Below are 21,853 nucleotides of genomic sequence, written 5' to 3' on the forward strand. Positions count from 1 at the left end.
TATTTCATTTAAAAAGAAATATTAAAAGAACAGATGGAACTAATAGAAGGAATGAAAATGATAAATATTAACCCAATAAATATCTTTAATCAAGTCAAATGTAAATTTTATAATCATTCCAACAAAAATAGATATATTTAGAGTATTAGATAATAAATACTGAACTATAGTTTGTATTTAAGGGATTTCACTTTGACTATGAAGACAAAGAAAATTTCAAAGTGAAAGGATTAAAAATATTCCAAACTGAGTGGCAATGTTAATACCAAACAAAATAAACTCCAGAACAAGTATTTTCCTAAGATATATTACATAATGAAAATGAATAAATTGAACAAGAGAACAATCACTCTCTAAATATCAGTATATTAAATTCAATATGCAGGGGCCGGAGATGTGACCTAACAGGTAAAGCTGCCCCTGTTTTCCCTTTTTAAAAGTACTCAGTGGGTCTTTCACTAATGACCCATTGAGCAGTCAAGAAGTGGCAGAGAAAAAGTACCACTAAGGTGAGAAGTGGCAGCATGTTTTGCTGTTTTGCTTCAGTTGGTGATGTGATAAAAAGAAAAAAAAAAGCTGCCCTCTCTGATACTACCATTCTATATGGGCGCCCATAACGTCTCAGCTGTTCCCCTTTCTATTCAGCTCCCTGTTATTGGCCTAGGAAAAGCAGCAGAAGAAAGGCCAAGAGTTTGGGCCTTGACACACACATGGAAGACCTGGAAGAAGCTCCTGGTTCTTGGCTTCAGCCTGGCGCAACCCTGACCGTTAGGGCCATCTTGGGAATGAATCAGCAAATGGAAGATTGATTTCTCTCTCTCTCTCTCTGTAACTCTGATTTTCAAATAAATAAATAAACCTTTTAAAAAATCCAACATACAAAAATCCAATGATGTGCTTATATATTAATCAATGCCATAAATAATATTTCAAAAATATTAACTTCCTTGGAATTTAATAGGATAATGTGAGAATAACTACGAGAAAGAAGTGCAAGATTTATATACTGAACATTTAAACACTGATTAAAGAATCCAATACCTAATAAATGAAGAGATATACCATGTTCATTGTTCTTAAGAGTTCAATTCTGTCTGAATTTTTTTTTTTTTGATAGGCAGAGTTAGACAGTGAGAGAGAGAGAGAGAGAAAGAGAGAAAGGTCTTCCTTTCCATTGTTTCACCCCCCCCAAATGGCCGCTACAGCCGGGGCCCTCCACTGATCTGAAGCCAGGAGCCAGGCGCTTCCTCTTGGTCTCCCATGCGGGTGCAGGGCCCAAGCACTTGGGCCATCCTCCACTGCCTTCCCGGGCCACAGCAGAGAGCTGGACTGGAAGAGGAGCAACCGGGACAGAATCTGGTGCCCCAACCGGGACTAGAACCTGGGGTGCCAGCGCCGAGGCGGAGGATTAGCCTAGTGAGCCACAGCACCAGCCTCCTTCTGAATTTTTTGACATAAATCAGTAAGCCAATTCTAAAACTTAGATTGAAAAACAAAGAAATCAGAATAAAAGAAGCAATTTTATAGAAAGAAAAAAGATGGAAGGCCTATTCCATTTGATTTATAGATTTACCATAAATTTACCATAAAACTGTAAAATGTAGCCATACAGAACAATGGAACAAAATGAGAAGTTCAGAAATAAACCCACACAGATGTTATTCACTCATTTTTTTTTTTTTTTTAAGGAAAGTTGTTGAGGCCAGCATTGTGTTGTAATGAGTAAGACCACTGCTTGCAGGGCCAGTATCCCACATGGGCATAACTCAAGTCCTGGCTGCTCCACTTACAATCCAGCTCCCTGCTAAGGTACCTGGGAAAGCAGCAGAAGATGGCCCAAGTGCTTGGGGCCCCTGCATCCCTGAAGGAGACTGGGAAGAAGGTCTTGCCTTGTGGCTTCCAAACAGCCCAGTTGCAGTTCCGCTGCAACCACTAGGAAATGAACCACCAGATTTCCTATACCTACATGAAAAGATGCCCAATATCATTGGTCATATGGAAATCCATATGAAATTCACAGTGAAGTATCACAACTGTACTTGCTACCTAAAATAAAAAGCTGACAAAGATGCAGAAAAACTGGAACTTTCCTGAAAATATGAAAAATGGTATGATCATGTTAGTAATCAGTTCTGCAGCTTTCTTAAAATTTAAGTGTACATTTATTGATGATCCAGCAATTTATCTCTAAGCTTTTTCCAAAAGGAAAGATACTTTATGAACATATAAAAGTCTGCATGTTTATGGAAATACAGATACAAACTCAGTACAAGCCCAACTTAATTGTCTATAATCACTTAATGCCTATTATTCCAGCTAGAGAAAAATATTGAGCTTGAGATGATGCCATGCAGAAAGTGATTGATTCTCTGATATAATCTTTGCAATAATTTTCACAAGTTCCTTCATAAAACCTTCGGTTGGGTGCAAAGCCTTTCACAACTCATTTATATTATTTCTACTGAACTCTTTTACTAAGTAAAAAGTTTAGGAGGTCTACTACTTTTGCGAAGCTGAAGACAATTGCATACCACAGGGACATGTTGATCTAAAACTTGGAATAAAGACAGAAAAGAGTAATCTAATATAGGTTATTAGAGAATCATAGACATTACCTTTTAAATTACATTAGAAATGAGCACTTCTTAAAGTCACAGTTATTTAATGTCCCTTACGTAATTTTTCAGTAAGCATTCATGAATAAATGAATGCAATCTAGAAAAAAATGCGTAGTGGGTGATTTTTTCCAAATATAATTAAAATATTAGTAGTTGTATGCAAAACATGGTGATCAACTCTTCTTCTGAGAATATTTATAATTATTACTTGAAAATCATTCCTGTTTTTTGCTCCATTTACTATATCCCAGAAATTGCACTTAATTGGAACCAAGTGAACTCTTGTTCCATTACATTTGGTTCCTCTGGCAGAACAATAGAGGAAAACACCTAAAGGAATCCACCTGGTTGTCTTTATTCTAGGGCCTAAATTAGAGCTATCCTCGAGCAGAAATTCCCTATTTCTTCTCTTTTGTCTCCTAATGTGGTTGCCCTATAGCTATAGAATTTTAGCATACAATATGGCAGCAACTAGACATAGATGGCAATTAAAATTACATAATAGTAAAAATTCTCTTCTTTAGTTGCAGCTGCCCCATGTCAAGTATGGAGTCACAGCCACTGTGGCGCCTGTTCTATTGAATAGTACAGACTACAGAACAGCTCCATTTGAACAGCGTTCTATCAGTCACAACTGATCTACAGCCAATACTTTCCCATTAAAAGTACCTACTTAGAGGCAAACATTGTGGTGCAGTGAGCTAAGCTGTCACCTGCAATGCAGGCGTCCCACATCAGAGTGCTGGTTCAAACGCTGGCTGCTTGGCTTCTGATCCAACTACCTACTAATACGCCTGGAAAAGCAGAGGAGGATGATCTGAGTACTTAAGCCCTATCATCCAATCTACATGGGAGAGCTCCTGACTTCAGCCTAGCCCAACAGTTACAGCCATTTGGGGAATGAACCAGTAGAGACACAATCTCTCTCTCTCTCTCTCTCTCTCTCTCTCTCTGTCTTCACCTTTCAAATTAAAAAAATCTAGCTAAGACCTGGAACAAACCCAAATGCCCATCAACAGTAGACTGGATAAAGAAATTATGGGACATGTACTCTATAGAATACTATACAGCAGTCAAAAACAACGAAACCTGGTCATTTGCAACAAGATGGAGGAATTTGGAAAACATCATGCTGTGTGAATTAAGCCAGTCCCAAAGGGACAAATATCATATGTTCTCCCTGATCGGTGACAACTAACTGAGCACCAAAGGAGAAAGTTGTTGAAGTGAAATGGACACTATGAGAAACAGTGACTTGATCAGCTCTTGTCCTGACTGTCGATGTACAATGCAATACTTTATCCATTTTAGTATTTTTTTTTTGTTCTAGTACCATTGGTTGAACTCTGTAACTAACACACAATTATTCTTAGGTGTTTAAATTTTAACTGAAAAGTGATCCCTGTTAGGAATTTGGAAAACCTTATGCTGAGTGAAATAAGCCAATCCCAAAGGGACAAATACCACTTGTTCTCCCTGATCGGTGACAACTAACTGAACACCAAAAAGGAAACCTGTTAAAGTGAAATGAACACTAGGAGAAACGGTGACTTGATCAGCCCTCACCCTGACTGCTGATGAGCAACTTAATATGTTATCCCTCTTGGTATTTTTTTTTGTTTGTTCTACTTAATACTTTTGGTTGAATTCTGTAATCAATACACAATTCTTCTTAAGTGCTGAAACTTAACTGAAAGTGATCGCTGTTAAATATAAGAGTGGGAATAAGAGAGGGAAGAGATGTGCAATTCGGGACATGCTCAAGCTGACTTACCTCAAGCGGTAGAGTTAGAAACATACCAGGGGATTCCAATTCAATCCCATCAAGGTGGCATGTACCAATGCCATCTCACTAGTTCCAGTGATCAATTTCTGTTCACAGTTGATCATAATGATAGGACTAAGAACCAAAGGGATCACATAAACAAGAAGAGTGTCTGCAAATACTAGCTGATAGAATAAAAAAGGGAGAGAAGGATCCAACATGGGAAGTGAGATACACAGCAGACCCATAGAATGGCAGATGTCCTAAACAGCACTCTGGCCTCAGAATCAGCCCTTAAGGCATGTGGATCCGGCTGAAAAGCCCATGAGAGTATTTCAGGCATGGAAAGCCAAGACACTCTGGCAAAAAAAAAAAAAAAAAAAACAACCACAAAACCTAAATGAAAGATCTCTGTGAGTGAGATCCCAGTGGAAAGAACGGGTCATCAAAGAAGGAGGTATCTTTCTCTGAAGGGAGGAGAGAACTTCCACCTTGACCTTGTCCTTGTCTAAATATGATCAGAGTCGGTGAACTCAAAAGGCTTCCATAGCCTTGGCAACTCATGACAAGAGCCTAGGGGGATTACTGACGCCATAAACAAGAGTGTCCATTTGTTAAGTCAACAACAGGAGTCACTGTGCACTTACTCCTCATGTAGGATCTTTGTCCTTAATGTGCTGTACATTGAGATTTAATGCTATAACTAGTACTCAAACAGTATTTTTCACTTTATGTTTCTGTGTGGGAGCAAACTGTTGAAATCTTTACTTAATGTATGCTAAACTAATCTTCTCTATATAAAGAAAATCGAAAATGAATCTTGATGTGAATGGAAGGGGAGAGGGAGTGGATAAGGGGAGGGTTGCAGGTGGGAGGGACGTTATGGGTGGGAAGCCATTGTAATCCATAAGCTGTACTTTGGAAATTTATATTCATTAAATAAAAGTTAAAAAAAATCTACTCAAAATAATGAAAGTCATCCTCATCTATTATCTCTTTCTCTAGTTCTACCTGTTTAGTACTCTTGTTTATCCATGGAATTATTCATCATTCATCATGGCTTGAGGAAGTCAAGTATCTGAGTGAGAAATCTCTACTCTTTCAAGAATTTCCCTGTCTCTAATGAAGCTAGTTAACATGGAAACATTATGGCTTTTCTAAAATGGAAGATTTTCTCTCCTCCTTTACTGCAACTTTCCAGACCCCTTCTCTAAGAAAATTATCATATTAAATGAGATGGCAGGTTACAACATGATAAAATGCAATGAGCAGAATTAATTCTAGTTGCCCTATATAAAGTACTATCCAAAGGATTGACTATTGAAGGAAAGTCTCTAAGTAGAGTAATGAAAAATAGTTCTCTTTTCAATTCAGGTTTAGCATCTTATAGGCTGCCAAGGAGTTCTTTATTCAATTTTGTCTTAACAACTTCATTAATGATTTGGAAAGAGGAGTAAACAAATTCTTAATGAAACTCATTGATGAGGCTGACTAGAAAGTGCTATAAACAAAATTGATGACAAAAAGCTATCTAATGAGATGCAGAAGGCAATGAACTATTGACAAAAGCACCCCAAATTCTACTCTGACAAAAGTTAATGGTTAACATATAGATACCTGATTGAAAACAAAAGTGCTCAATTGAAACATAAGGAAATTAGTGGCTGCCTTTTGCAATGTTAAATTTATAACATGATAACAAAGGAATCAGTAGTTTCTATTGTCTTTGAATAAAATTGTGTTATCACATACAGACTAAAAAGCAACAATCAGCAACAAAGAGAGGCAAACTACAGAACTGGAGAAAATAGAAATATATTTTAAAAAGATCATGGAAAATGAAATTAACATAATATTTAGGTGCACAAAATTTTTAAAATCCACTTGTAATTTATTAAGATTGATTGATTGATTTAAAAGACAGGTTATAAAGAGAGAAGGAAAGACAGAAAGACACCTTTTATCTGCTAGTTTACTCCACAAACAGCCACAAAATGGCCAGGGCTGAGCCAGGCTGAAGCCAGGAGCCAGGAACTTCTCTGGGTTTCCCATGGGTGTGGCAGGGTCCAGAGACTTGGGCCATCTTCCACTACTTTCTCAGGTGCATTACCAGGAAGCTGGATAGCAAGTGGAGCAGCCATTGGAACTAGTACCCATATGGGATGCCAGAGCTTCAGGTGGTAGCTTAACTTGCTTTGCCACAGCACAAGCCTCACATAATTTTTTAAATATTATACATATTAAATGAATTTTTCAAAGTATCATTTTATTTGAAAATAATTCATCTGAAGAAGGATTAATAGAACATATAATGAACTCAAACAACTTGACAGCAAAAAAAAAGCTGATTAAAATATCGACAAATGATCTCAACAGACAATTCTCAGGTATTCAAATAACCAAAAACTATACAAAAACATGCTCAACATCACTAACAATCAGGGAAATGCAAATTAAAATCACAGTAAATTACTGTCTTGTCCCAATTCTAATGACTATTAAAAAGGCAAAAAAAAAAAAAACAGCATGCTGGTAAGGATGCAGAGAAAGCGTAACTCTTTTCCACCCTTTTTGAGAATGTAAACTACTGCAGCCACTGTGGAAAACAGTGTGAAGTTTCCTCAAATAACTGCAACTAGAACTACCATATTATCAGCTATCCCAGTGCTGGGTGTATACCCAAAATAAATGAAATCACTATTAAGAGATATTTGCCCTCATTTGTTTACTGCAGTCAGAAAATAGAATTAGTTGAGATGTCTAAAGGTGGTTAAATAAATAATGAAAATGTTGTATAAGCCAGAGGTTTTCTAATAGTTCAAGAACAAAAAAAATTATGTAAAAAGAATGCATAGATTTCAAAAAATTTTTGCATGAAAATAAATGTATCTTTTAATTCCATTTCCATTAACTTTATGAGGTCCCCTTGTATATATAAGTCAATATTATTCAGAAACAGTTTTTTGAATGGAGAAACAATTATTTTAGACTTAGCACTATCATCTTGAGTTGTCTGGTTAATCAAGTATTAACAAGGTAGAGTAGGTTTGACTTCTTAAAATCACTGAGTGGATTTTCAGACTATATTTTTTAATTTGTTTAAGCACATGAAAAATGTGTAACCAGAATATTAGGGATCACTAAATTCACTGCTCCTAATAAGGATTTGGAAATATATTGAGAGTGAGTGTAACTGGTTATTTTTTACAAGCTACTCAAACACTCACTGCTTTTGGATGATAATGCACAATAATAAATAAAAGTTATTTCCTAGTTCATAAATGTAGTTAACATTAGAGATCTTTTAATGTTATGCAACTGATATTTTTTTTTTACTGTGGTAACAATGACAAAGGCACTTGAAAACATTCAGAGAAAAATTAAAAATAAATTTCTTTTGGTGCAAATTTTTTGGAAATACATAAAATGTATCATTTTAACCAATTTTCAGGTGAACAGCTCAAGGACATAAAGTACCTTTACATTGCTTTTCATTCATCATCACTATTCTTCTCCAGAACTGGGTCAGCCCAGCTCCAGACATTGTGGCCACTTGGGAGTGAACCAGCAGATGAAAGATCTCTTTTCTCTGACTCTCTCTCTCTCTCTCTTTCTTTCTCTCTGTAACTCTTTTAAATAAAAATAAAAATAAGCCACATACTCAAATGGAAAACTATTCCTTGGTCATGAGTTGAAGGACTTATATTATTAAAATGTCTATGCTTTAAACAATCTAGAGTTTCTATATAATCCCTATTAAAGAACACCAATGGCATCTTTAAAGAATAAGAAAAAGCAATTCCAATGTTCATATGGAATCACAAAAGACCCAGAACAGTCAAACTCATCCTCAGGAAAAAAAAATCAAGTTAGAGGCATCATAATATGTGACTTCAAAATAATTCAACAGGATGGTACTGGCATTGAAAGCCAACACATAGATCAATGGAAAAGAATGGAGAACCCAGAAATTAATATCTATACATACAGCCAATTGACTTTTTGACAAAAATTTCTGGGTTATATATTGCAGACAAGACCATCTTTTCAATAAATAATGTTGGCAAAACTGGATGTGTGTATATAGAAGAATGAAATGAAGTCTCTATCTCTCACCATATACAAAAATCAACTCAAGATGGATCAAAGACCTAAATTTAAGACCTGAGACTATGAAATCACTAGGAAAAAATGTAGGGGAATCATTTCAAAACATTGGTGTATGTGATGATTTCTTGGATAAGAGCCCCAAAGCAAAAAAAAAAAAAAAAAGAAAGAAACTAGACAAATGGGAGTATATCAAATATAGAATCTTCTGCATAGCAAAGGGAGCAATCAATAGATTGAAGAAGCATCCAAAAGAATGGGAAAATGTATTTTCAAGCTATTTAACAATTTTTTAAACTTTTAAAGCATAATGCATATAAAGCATACAATTGTAAGCACATAGCACACTGAATTATGCCAGTGAGAAAATTTATGCAATCATATCCAAATTAAGAAGTTAAACATCACTAGCACCCCAAAGTCCTCCCAGCCCCAGCCACTTCATCTATTATCCTGAGTTTGAATGCCATAGATTCATCTTATCATTTATATTTTAAACAGCAGTATATAATATGCATAACTTTGTGTCAGGCTTTTTTCAATATGTTTATGAAATTCATCTAGTAGGCCTTTATATAGCAGTAGATCTTTCATTAACAAGTCAAATTCCATTCATTTTATTTATTCATTTGACCACTGAAAAATATTTGGACTTGAGTGTTGTTATTAAAAAAAAATCTTATGTATACTATGCTGATCATTAAGTATGCATAAATTGAACTTTAAAAATAATAATAATGGGTCCAGCACTGTGGTGCAGTGAGTAAAGCTGCCGCCTGCAGTGCCAGCAACCGATATGGATGCTGTTTCGAGTCCTGGCTGCTCCACTTCTCATCCAGTTCTCTGTTATGGCCTCAGAAGGCAGTGGAAGAAGACCCAAGTCCTTGGGTCCCTGCACCCTCTTGGGAGACCCGGAAGACACTCCTGGCTCCTGGTTCGGATCAGCTCAGCTCCAGTGGTTGCGGTCAATTGAAGAGTGAACCAGCAGATGGAAGACTTCTCTCTCTCTCTCTCTCTCTCTCTCTCTCTCTTTGCTTCTCATTATCTCTCTGTATAACTCTTTCAAATAAAATAAATAAATAATTATTTTCAAAAATTAAATAATAATAAAGCAGCAGATGTTTGGCCTAGCATTAAGACTGTGCTTGGGGTGCCTGTATTCTCTATCAGAATTCCTGGATTTGAATTCCAGCTCTGCCATGGATCCCAGCTTCAGTTAACGCCCACCCTGGGGAACAGCAGGTGATGGATCAAATAATTAGACACTTCACACCCTCATGAGTGGTCCCTATTGAATCCTTGGCTCCTGATGTCAAATTGGCCCAGCCCTGGGATTGTGGGCATTTAGAAAGTGATCAGCATATTGGAACTCATTCTCTCATTGTCATTTTCTCTCTCTCTCTCTCTGTCTCTCTCTCTGTCTCTCTCTCTCTGTAATAATAATAATGTCATTTGAAGCCATTTGAATAAAACCATTTGAAAAATTTACAGTATGATCAGTAGTATTTGAAGGTTTATATTGCTTAACATCAGTCAAAATTTGGGATTGGTACTTTTAGCAATTTTGTTGTTTATGTAGTAGTACCTCATTTCTGTTTTAATTCACATTCATTTGATAAGTACTGAATTTGGATCTTACATATTATTAATTTTTCTACTGCATTGTCATTTTCTTCTTAATTTAAATCAATATGCTCACATCTTAAGATCACTTTGCAGTGTGTATAATAATCTATGGCTTGCAATTTAACTATTCATAAAGAAGAATTTTTGGGGGCTGGCACTGTGGCATAGTGGGTTGAACAGCCTCCTTCAGCAACAGCATCTTAATTAGGTCCAGTTTGGCGTTTCAACTGCTCCACTTCTGATCCACTCCCTGCTAACGCACTAATGCACCTGGGAAAGCAGCAGAAGATGGCACACACACATGTCCTGGATCCTGGCTTCAGCCTGGCCTCCAATTTGCTGGTTCACTCCTCAACCAGGTGTGGGCTAAGCAAAAGCCAGGAGCCAGGAACTCCATCCAGGTTGCTGTGTGGGTATCAGAGGCCCAAGTACATTGGCCAGCTTGTGCAGTCTTCTCAGCTACTTACTAACTAGAATTTGTATCAAGCAGAGCAGCCAGGACTCCAGCTTGTACTCTGATATGAGATGGCGGTGCCACAAGCTGTGGCTTAACCTGCTGCACCACGACATTATGTGTCTGCTTTTACGTGTCCTATTTAAGAAATTGTTCTCCACCTCCAATATCAAAATATTTACATTGACTTATAGAAATTCCTAAGCTTTTTTGTTTCCTAGATCCATTTGAAGGTCTTAGAAAGACTTTGAACATCTAAGAATAATTTTTAAGGGAACAAAATAAAATATATAGCATTACAGTAAGAAAAAATACATTGAATTAGAGCCCTATTCTTGGACTCACAGATTCAGATTACAACCTAATAGCTTTATCATTTAACCAGTCACATTTAGATCTACAATCCACCTGGACACAATGTTTATGTACACTACAGAGAAAGGGCAAACTTTTCTTTATAAAATGTGCATATCCAATTGATCCTACATCTTTTTTGAAAAGATCTTCCTTTCACCATTGCTCAGAAGAAGTAGTTTTGTATAAATCAAGAGTTTAACAAAGTGCAAATCTTTTACTAGGTCCTCAAAATTATATCATTTGATCTGTTTTATTTTCTCGATGTAGTATCACAAAGTTTTGATTAGCATAGAACTATATAATTTTGATAAATAGTAGAATAAATCCTTCCATTTTTAAGAATGCTTTATTTCTGACCATTTAAATTTCCATATAAATTTTAAATTAATTTCTGATCTATTAAATAGATATTGAATGTAAATAGAATTTTTGAGATTGTATCAAATTTTAAATCACTATGTTAAATAATTACAAGTTAGTCCTCTCACTTGCAAACACTGCCTATCACTTTATTTGCTTCTATCTTCTTTAGTTTCTTTCATTAGTACACATTTTAAAACTTTAATTAATTAATTTATCTTATTTGAAGGACAGGGGACAGAAACAAACACAGAGATCTTCCATCCACTTGTTCACTCCCCAAATGACCACAACAAGTAAGTTTGGCCAGGCCTTAGCCAGCAGTCCAGAACTCAACCCAGGTTTCCCACATGGGTGGTTAGGGACCCAACTGCCTGAGCCTTCACCTTCGATCTCCCAGGATGTGCCTCACAGGCACCTGCAGTGGGGAATGGAGCTGGAACGCAAGCCCAGGCACTCTGATGTGGGATGCAAGTGTCCTTAGTGTCATCTTGCCTGCTGCACCAAATATCCACCCTGACATTCATATTTATTGTTTTCTCTATAGAGGTAGTGTGTCTTTTTCCTTAGAATAATTTTTATATATTGAAAATATGGTGTATGCTAAAAACTATCATTTTCACATTTCATTTGAGGATCATTTGTTTCTTCTTTAAAAGAATTCAATTCTTTTATAGAAAAGGTTTATTTGTTTACTGGAAAGGGAAAGTTACAGCGAGGGAGAGAGACATAGAGAAAGATCTTTCATGTACTGGTTCACATCCCAAGTGGCTGCAATGGCAAGAGCTGGGTCAGACTAGACTCAGGAACCAGGAGCTTCCTGTGGGTCTCCCACGTACATGTAGGAGCCCAAATACTTGGGCAATCTTCTGCTGCTTTCCAAGGCATATTAGAAGGGAGCTTATTGGGACTGGCATTGTGGCATAATGGGTAGAAGGGAAATGGATTGGAAGTGGAGCAGCCAGAACTCCAACCAGTGCCCACATGGGATGCCAGCGTTGCAGGCGACAGCTTAATGTGTTACAACACAAAGTCAGCCCTTCAATTAACTTTTGTAAACTGAATCTATATTGAGAAAAACTTGCTAAATTCATTTATTGATGCTAATATACAAATAAACATTAACTTTCAGATTTTCTACAGACATAATGATGTCATCAGCAAATCATGAGCATTCATTTCTGCAAAATATTTAATACTTTCATTTTTCCCTTGTATTACTGCACAGCTTACCATTATTAATATATAATGTTGAAGAGAAATTGAGAAAATTGATACTTTTATGTATTTTCATGATCTCAGAAAGATTTCACCATTTTTCCATTATGAGGTCTGTTGTAGATTATTTCCTAAATTTATCAAATTAAGAAATGATCTTTCTATTCTTAGCACCCCAAATAAATGTTTTCAGTATGAGAGGGCATAAAATTTTATGAAATTCTTCTCGTACATCTATTCAGCTAATTATAAAACCTTCTTTGTTATTCTGTTAATATGGTTAATTATATAGATTGATTTTTAAATAAGAAAAGTTCATTTCCTGGAAAAGTGCCATTTGTTTGTGTATATGTCCATTGCTAGATATATTTTGTTAATCATATTTGTTATTTGGCATCTATATGAATAAGGTAAGACTGTATTTTTCCTTTTTTAGTACCATTATCAGGTTTTCATATCGAAATTAAACACAAGTTAAAAATGAGTTGGAAAATGTTCCCTTTTCTCCTCTCTAGAAGAAGTGGAAATACTTGGAAGAATTTACTGATGAAACCATTTTTGTCTGGCATTTCTTTGCAAGGAGGTTTGAAATTATAGTCAATGGCTCTAAGTATGAGAGGACTATTAAGCTTTTTAATTTATTCCTCTCTCAGTTTTGGTTTTATATATTATATACACACATATATAATTTTATATCTAGTAAAATACTACACATATATTTTTTTTTTTTTGACAGGCAGAGTGGACAGTGAGAGAGAGAGACAGAGAGAAAGGTCTTCCTTTGCCGTTGGTTCACCCTCCAATGACTGCCGCGGCTGGTGCACTGCGGCCAGCACACCGCGCTGATCCGATGGCAGGAGCCAGGTACTTATCCTGGTCTCCCGTGGGGTGCAGGGCCCAAGCACTTGGGCCATCCTCCACTGCACTCCCTGGCCACAGCAGAGAGCTGGCCTGGAAGAGGGGCAACCGGGACAGAATCCAGCACCCCATCCAGGACTAGAACCCGGTGTGCCGGCGCCGCAAGGCGGAGGAATAGCCTAGTGAGCCACGGCGCCGACGAAAATACTACATATATTTTTAAAGGTTTATTTATTACTTATTTGAAAAGCAAAGTTACAGAGAGGCAGAAGCAGGGAGAGAGAGAGATCTTCCATCCGCTGGTTCATTCCTCAGATGGCCACAATGGCTAGGGCTCTGCCAATCCAAAGCTAGGAGCTTCTTCCGGGTCTCCCACATGGGTGCAAAGGCCCAAGGACTTGGGCCATCTTCTACTGCTTTCCCAGGCCACAGCATAGCGCCGGATGGAAAATGGAAAAGCCAAGACTCTGTTACAGCACTGGCCCCTATACAAATATATTATAATTCATATAATGCTATATATGTAATCTATATAATGTTATATATTTATTTATGCCATAATATAATATATATTTAAGAAATGCACCCAGTTAGTTGACATATTTTTTATTTTAGTTTATCTTCTTTTTCTAGTTTTTTAGTGTGAAAGTCAACTTACTGATTTGAGATCTTTCTACTCTTCTGATATGATAATATAATTGTGTAAAATTCTCATCAATACCAGTTTGTATCTCAGAATTTTTGCCATGTTTATACTTTCATTGAGTTCAAAACATTTTCTAACTTCTCCCTGTTTTTTATTTGATCTGGGTTGTTGGAAATGGATTATTCAATTTCTAAATATTGGTACTTTCCATATTTTTCTCTCATCTATTTCTTTCCTAATTCTGTGGTAGTCAGAAAACCACCAACTTTCTTAAGATTCTTAGGATTTCAACACTTTTAAAACCACTAATACTTGGGGCCAGTTCTGTTTTATAAAGTAGGTTAAGCCTTTTCCAGCATTGCCAGCATCCCATATGGCACTAGTTTGTATCCTGGCCACTCTACTTCTGATCCAACTCTCTGCTAATGGCCTGGGAAGAAAGCAGAAGACAGCCCAAGTGCTCGGGCCCCCACACCCACATGGGAGACCCAGAAAAAATCCCCTGACTTCTGGCTTTGGATCAGCCCAGCTCCAGCGTTGCAGCCGTTTGGGGAGTAAACCAGCAGATGGAAGACCTCTCTCTCTGTTTCCCTCTATCTGTAACTCTGCCTCTCAAATAAATAATAAATCTTTTTAAAAAATAAAACAATTAATAAGACTTGTTTTATAGTAAAACTGCCTCCTACAATGCCAGTATCCCATATGGTCACCAGTTCATGTCCCAGCTGCTCCACTTCTGATCCAGCTCCCAGCCAATGGTCTAGGAGAGCAGCGGAGGATGGCCCAAGTGCTTGGGCCTCTGCCACCCACATGGAAGACCTGGTTCCTTGTTCCTGGCTCCTGGCTTCAGATTGGCCCAGCGCTGGCCATTGTAGCCATTTGGGGAAAGAAACAGTGGTTGGGAAGACCTCTCTCTCTCTTTCTCTCTCTGTCTCCCCCTCTCTTTACACTGCTTTTCAAATGAAGAAGTAAATTATTGTTTTAAGAAGTTTTTCAAAATAATGATATGTTTGATATGAGCAATTTGCAGTTTTCATCATTCTTTTGTGTAGATTCAAATCCTATATGTATCTTTTTCCATTTTCTTGAACATTTTTGTCTTCTGTTACCTTTTTTTTGTAATGAAGATCTGCTAGTGATAAGTTCTCTCAGCTTTCATTTTCAAGGAAGTCTTTTATTTCCTTTTATTTCTTTCCACTTAAAAGATATTTTTATAGAAGTATTTATATGTGGGTACAAAATTTTCAGGTGACATTTTTTCTTTCATGATCTTGAAAATGTCTCTCCCTAATGATCTGGCTCATAGAGTTTCTGAAAACAAGTGTACTCTCATTCATATATGTGTTCTTCTAAACATAATGTGCTTTTTCTTCTCTGGCTGATTTTAATAGTTCTTTCCACAACTTATTTTCAGTAATTATATCTTGCTATGTACATTTATTTCTGTTTTTTTTTTTTTTTTTTTTGCTTAATAAACTTTGTTATGTACTTGTCCGAATGATATGTTTCTTAATATACCTATGACAATTCTCAAAATATGGATGTGTTATGTATGAATTAAGATGGTAGATGTTATTTAATTTGCTAATCAGATGACCTGGGGATGAGGAAGGTATTCTGGATTGTCGAAGTGGGCCCAATGTTATCAAGAGTCATTGTAAGTGGTATAGGGAAGCAAGAGTCATGCCGGAGTGATGCCTTGTGAGAAAGACAGAAGCAGACATTGTAATGCAGGAAGCCTTTAGTGTATGAAAAAGACAGAAAACAAACTCTCTGCTTTCAAATTTATATTCTCTTCCACTCCCACCTCTTCTCTTGAGACTGTAACTATCACTTGATATTCCATAAATCAATGATGCTCTGCTTTGTTGTTTGTTTGTTTGTTTGTTTTTAATTTCCCCAGTCTTTTTCCCTCCTGGTGCTTCCCCTTGGTCAGTTTGCATTAGGATATCTTCATACATATAAACCATTTCTACTTCAGTATCTAATATATTTAATTCCATTTAGAGCATTTCTCATTTATATGTTATATTTGTAACATTCCTGATGTTTAAGTGTTGTATTTCTTGCCACATTGTGTTCATATTTTCCGGTGCCTCTTGAACAAATGGAGCCTATTCATATCTGTATAAGTAGCCTTTTCTGATAATTCCATCGTTGCAATTTCTGAGTCGTTCTTTTCATTGTTTCTTCTCTTGGTTATAGGTCATGTTTTTATGCTGTTTGCCCACCCAGTAATTTTTTAATATGCCCCAAACATTGACAATTTTACCTTTGCATTTGTTGGATTATGCTGCATTTCTTTAAATAGTATTATATTTTCTCCTATATCCAGTTATTTATTTAGAATCAGTTGAATCCTTTCACAGTCTGATAAGCCAGTAGTTTCAGATTTGCTTAGCCTCATTGTTAAGGCAATACTCCTCAAAACAGCTACACAAACCCCCTTATATCTGTATTTATGAGTTCTTTCCATTCTGGGTAGTGGAAACATGAGTGATTCCCTATTCAGAATGGACACCAAACATTGGTTTCCCTCCTCATTCCTGATAGGTCTTTCCTAGCCTCAGAGAGTTTTGTCTCATGCAGGCATCAATCCATACTCTGCCAAAGACTTGGGAGAATGTCTCTATCTCTCTTTATATGTCTAGATGTACAGATTCCTGCTCAGTACTATTCAGTCCCACAAATTTCAACCACACTTATCTCTTCAAATTCAGTCTCTCCTATCTCAATACAATGGCAACTTCTTTTTATATCTCTTCTTTCACTCCATCCTGAAACCTATAAATCTCGTCAGTTTCATCCAACTACTAAACTCCATCACATCGTCTTTGATTAAAAACTCTCACAAGTTATGCATAGGCGAGTCCCTCCCCTTGCTACATCTTACCATTCTGCTCTTCCCCCATTCACTCATGCTTCAGCCTTATGGATTGTGTTTAACTTCCTTGCAAATGTCAAGTTCCCTGTTATACTTGGCATTTCCTACATACTATGCTACTCCTATGATGTCAGAATATTTCTTCCTGTCAGTCTTCATGTCCTTTTCACACATACTCACTCCCCTCATATTTCAGGATGATATCTTTGGTTTTGTTTTGTTTCATCGTCTTCCTTTGCTCAAATCCCAGCACAAAGACTTACATTTGGGGAAGATATTGATACTTTTAGGATACATCAAGATCCTCCACTCTGAGCTCTTGTTTCAAGCTCACTTTTCCACTTTCCATTCCAGATTGATTACTTAATAGACTTTGTGTCCCTACATCCTTTCCTCACCTTATTAAACTATAAGCTTCAAGAAAGGACAAATATTTTCTTTCTTTGCTCACCTTTATATGCCAGAATGTAGAGTAGTACTTAGAACAGGAGGATATCCTCTAAATATTTTATAAATAAGTGAAAAAATTAAAAAATAGACTAAAAATAGAAGACTAAAGATAAAAATACCCCACTTTGCCACTTACTAGCAATGTAACATCAAGCAAATCATTTATTCACTTTAAGCATGGCTTCTTCCAATGCAAATTATCATCATCAAATATATTCAAAATATATAATTAAAATTATTGTAAGAATTATATCAAAGATAATGCCTATAGAAGTAACTTTTGCTATATGTATGACTATACAAATATAAGCCTTTTTTCTTTCCTTTTTTGTCATTTATAATGACTATTTTACCGTAACATGCATTCTCTAAACTTAAAAAGAAAAAGGAAAAGAGATGGCAGCTTATCAAGTGCAGTGTGTTTCAAGGGCCAGGAGGATATCTATGTTCACAGAGTGAAAGGGGGCAAGGCTTCCCTTAGCTTTAAAGTTTTCAACCCAGTTCATTTTTATTCAAACACTACCACCAAAACAAGCTCAACTGTGACACAGTTCATAAGTGCAAAATATTTCATTTGTGGCTGGAATAAATGAGACACAAATTCTCATCAAATGTGTATTCAGTAGGAATTTCACTCTGCCATCTGTAGGATTTTCACAAACTTCAGTGCACTCTGAATTTCTAACAGAAAATCCAGCTCTCAAGGACATTATGCGAATTTGTGACATGATAGTAGGACACTTGCTGGGAAAGTAAAATAATGAACTAGTAAGATTTTTCCATCCATCTAGGAGATTCATCTGTGACAGATGTAATAGTGATAATAATTTAATCATAATTATGCTATTATGCCATATTATTATGACAGTTAAGGTTATAATTTAATGTCACACCCTTTTAATTCAATAAAAGTTATTGATACATTAGGACTCTTTTAATGGTAAACGCTTACCCCTAGCCAACATTTTTCTTGCTCTTGATGGTATGAAAATTATATGCTTAGATAAAAAATAACCTCATGACTGAGTGATGAAATAGGTATTAAATCTCGATTCCAAATAGTTATTGATTTGGAGATCTTGTGTAATTCTCTTAAAATCTCTCTCTCTCTTTCTCTCTCTCTGCATGCATACATATAAATTTCCATCTCTTTCTCTTCCTACCTGGAACACTTGTTCACTACTTTAATCGAGGTACTTATTTTAAGATTACCCTCACTAGTTACTTTATCTTTGTGCATTCACTGTTTCCATATCATCCAACTGAACCCGCTTCATGTCCAGTCTGGAGCTGAAGCAAAATCATACATGGGCATGAGACACAGGTCTGAATAGAAAGAGAAAAAGAAAGAAAAAGAAGCTAGTGTGATCATGTTGGCAGGTTGCCAAGTCTCTACTACTTTGATGTGATTTCCCCTGAGTCTGGCTGGAGACTGCTGGTGCCTTAGCTGTTGTAAATCCCATGGCAACCCCCCTGAGCTGTCTCCCTCTTCATTAGAATCCTGAGACTAGGTTTATAGACAGCACTGTAGGTCAACTGAAGCTCCAAAGTCAAGCGAAAATCTCAGTTTCTGTCCAGTAAAATCAGCCACCTAGAGCAGTGCTTCTCATAATTTAATGTGCCCATTAATCATCCAGGGATGTGGTGCAAATGCAGATTCATATTGAGTAAGTCTTGGGTGATGATGAGAGTCTGCATTGTCAACATACTCCCTGTTGAATCTGGCTCCTGCACCCTACTTTGAATAATGAGGACTGAGATCGCACTCTTGTGTTTAGAATACTCTCGGGCCGGCGCTGCGGCTCACTAGGCTAATCCTCCACCTAGAGGCGCCGGCACACCGGGTTCTAGTCCCGGTCAGGGCGCCGGATTCTGTCCCGGTTGCCCCTCTTCCAGGCCAGCTCTCTGCTGTGGCCAGGGAGTGCAGTGGAGGATGGCCCAGGTGCTTGGGCCCTGCACCCCATGGGAGACCAGGAAAAGCACCTGGTTCCTGCCTCCTGCCATCGGATCAGCGCGGTGCGCCGGCCGCAGCGCGCCGGCCGCGGCGGCCATTGGAGGGTGAACCAACAGCAAAGGAAGACCTTTCTCTCCGTCTCTCTCTCTCACTGTCCACTCTGCCTGTCAAAAAATAAAAAAAAAATAATAAAAAAATGGAAATGCATATTAAAAAAAAAGAATACTCTTAAACATAACCTCGCTGATGCCATTTCCTTCTTGTTTCTTTGTTTTCAAACTTCTCCCAGATTCCTATATTTTTATTATCCTGCTTACATTAATAATTTTTAAAACACAGTTTACCACAGAATGAAATAAGGAATATTTCTTTGATTCTAAATTTTTCCTAATTCTTAGAAAGACTGGCATGGTTGAACACGTACTGGCTGTATCTTTATGCATAACTGGGCTGGAATTCCTCTTAGAATTCTTAATAGCCAGATAATTTGTACATCCGGCGTCTCATCCATAACATGGATATAATAATAAAATAATATTTATTTCACAGAGTTTTTGTGGTGCTTAGATACAATAGCTTAAAAGATTCCTTGGTATACTTTGAGATCCTGACAGATATTGGAAAACGGTTATTACATAAGCTCTGCTCAATAGAATTATTCAATATTGCATAAATTATTTTTGTTAGGATTTAGTATGCTAAGTATGTAAAAGTTTCAGCAAATGCTTTTTATGAAAGCAGAAAAATTCAAAGTATTAACTATTATATGCTTGGCAAATAGAGTCTATTTTTAAATTTTGAATTTCATTTGAGATAAATTATTTTGTATTATAAGGCGGCTGTGTGGCAGATTTTTTAATCAGCTTTCACCGCCTTTGAAATACATTTGTTAATTGGAAACAAAATAAGTGGCTTAAAATTTCTGTGGATGCAGCAAGTCTAGTTAATATTTTCTAAATGGTGCTTGAAAATAAATATGCATGTATCAAAAAGTACTTGATAAGCACCTAAATGTGAAGAAAAACACTCCCCCCCAAATCACTAGTGCATCAAAATATATTGATGCATTGATAGAACGGTCTCTAGTAATTTGCTGCTAATCAGTTTTAAGAAATAGATGACAGCAAGGTATTTTTAAACAGTTCGTTTGCAGCTGACATGAATTTGGATTATGTGGACTGACTCACCATATAAATTCGACTATATGGAAGATATGCTATTGATTCAGACAGTCGTTGACCTCAGGGATAACACTTGCCCTAGCTGAGTAAACCAGCTTTTAGTTTAGGACGTTTTTTCTTTCAGTGTTTCTGCATTTTGAAAACAAGAAAGCAGAGATTAGGAAAGCCTATGATGAGCTAATGCAATAAAAATCATCCAGCTTTACCCAAACTGTTCATTCTAAAGAAATAATAACCTCCTTTCCCAAGGAAAATCAACCCATGCTTTGGGACATTTTTAGCCCCCAGATCCTACACAAATTGATTCACATTTACAGGTGCACAACTCTGGTTTCTTTCAATGTCACCGATGTCTTTATAATGAAAACAATGCCTGAATTTCCTACAATGGCTTAAATTTGGGGTATGAAGCTACTCCGCCGGTAGGTATGTGATTCAAGATGTGTAAGGATTAGAAAACTCCAAATTGGGAAATGGTTAAGTCAGTTTGGAAAGTGTCTTCCTTAGTGGTTCTTTTCCTTTTCACTTTCACAAATGGGAAAGTAGAGTACTGTGAAGAGTACTGCCTGTTTTCTAAGAGGGTCCATCTCCAGCCAAAGAGAGATCAAACCCTATGGTTGGAGCACATCTTCAGTCTAATTATTTAGTTTATTTCTTCCAAGTAACAACACTTCTCATTCTCCTTTCTCTTTTCCATTAATTTTTTTTAAAAATGTCTCCCTCAATTCTAGATAGATAGGTGGATGCAGAAAGATAGATAGGTATACACCTGCATTCTCATTCTCTCTCAGTTTCCAACCCTCTGTTATGGGTGAAAATAAAGAAGTACATTACATATCCATCAGAATTAATTGACAGGGATCTCATCTTTGGAAGGGACTATTAAGCTTACTGATTTTCTTATTATGGCATCTTCTTTTGATTCATGGGATATGACAAAAATAGCATATTCAGAAAAGTTTTCATAATTTTTAAATATTTATTTATTTGCAAGTCAGAGTTACAAAGAGAGAGACAGAAAGACAGACCAACGTATCTTCCATCCACTGGTTCACACCCCAGATGGCCTCAACAGTCAGGCTGGGCCAGGCCAAAGCTAGCTAAAGTCGCTACTTGGGAGATCTGCATCCCATTTCAGAGTGTCAGGTTGAGGTCACAGCTCTTTGACTTCCTACTAATGTGTACCAAGGGAAGAAGCAGATGATGGCCTACGTGCTTGAGTCTCTGTACCCATGAGGGAGACCCAGATTGATTTCTGGGCTCCTAGCTTTAGCTTTGCTCAGCCCTGGCTATTCCAGGAATTTAGAGTGAAAAAGTAGATTAACAAATCTCTCTTTGTCTGCCTCCCTGTCTCTGTCAGCCTGCTTTATCAAAT

At 36.9% G+C, this 21,853-nt stretch overlaps 1 non-coding gene across 1 annotated transcript; it reads left to right on the forward strand.

The window, feature by feature from the left end:
- Positions 1 to 427: 427 nt before the first annotated feature.
- LOC127493848 (small nucleolar RNA SNORA21) lies at positions 428 to 563 on the forward strand. Its single transcript, XR_007924386.1, has one exon. It is a non-coding gene; the product is annotated as a small nucleolar RNA SNORA21 (small nucleolar RNA).
- The last annotated feature ends 21,290 nt before the right edge of the window (positions 564 to 21,853 follow it).

The sequence above is a fragment of the Oryctolagus cuniculus genome, chromosome 7 (genome assembly GCF_051225735.1).
Source record: "Oryctolagus cuniculus isolate XC-2025 breed Fujian yellow rabbit chromosome 7, ASM5122573v1, whole genome shotgun sequence".
In the NCBI taxonomy this organism is placed as follows: domain Eukaryota; kingdom Metazoa; phylum Chordata; class Mammalia; order Lagomorpha; family Leporidae; genus Oryctolagus; species Oryctolagus cuniculus.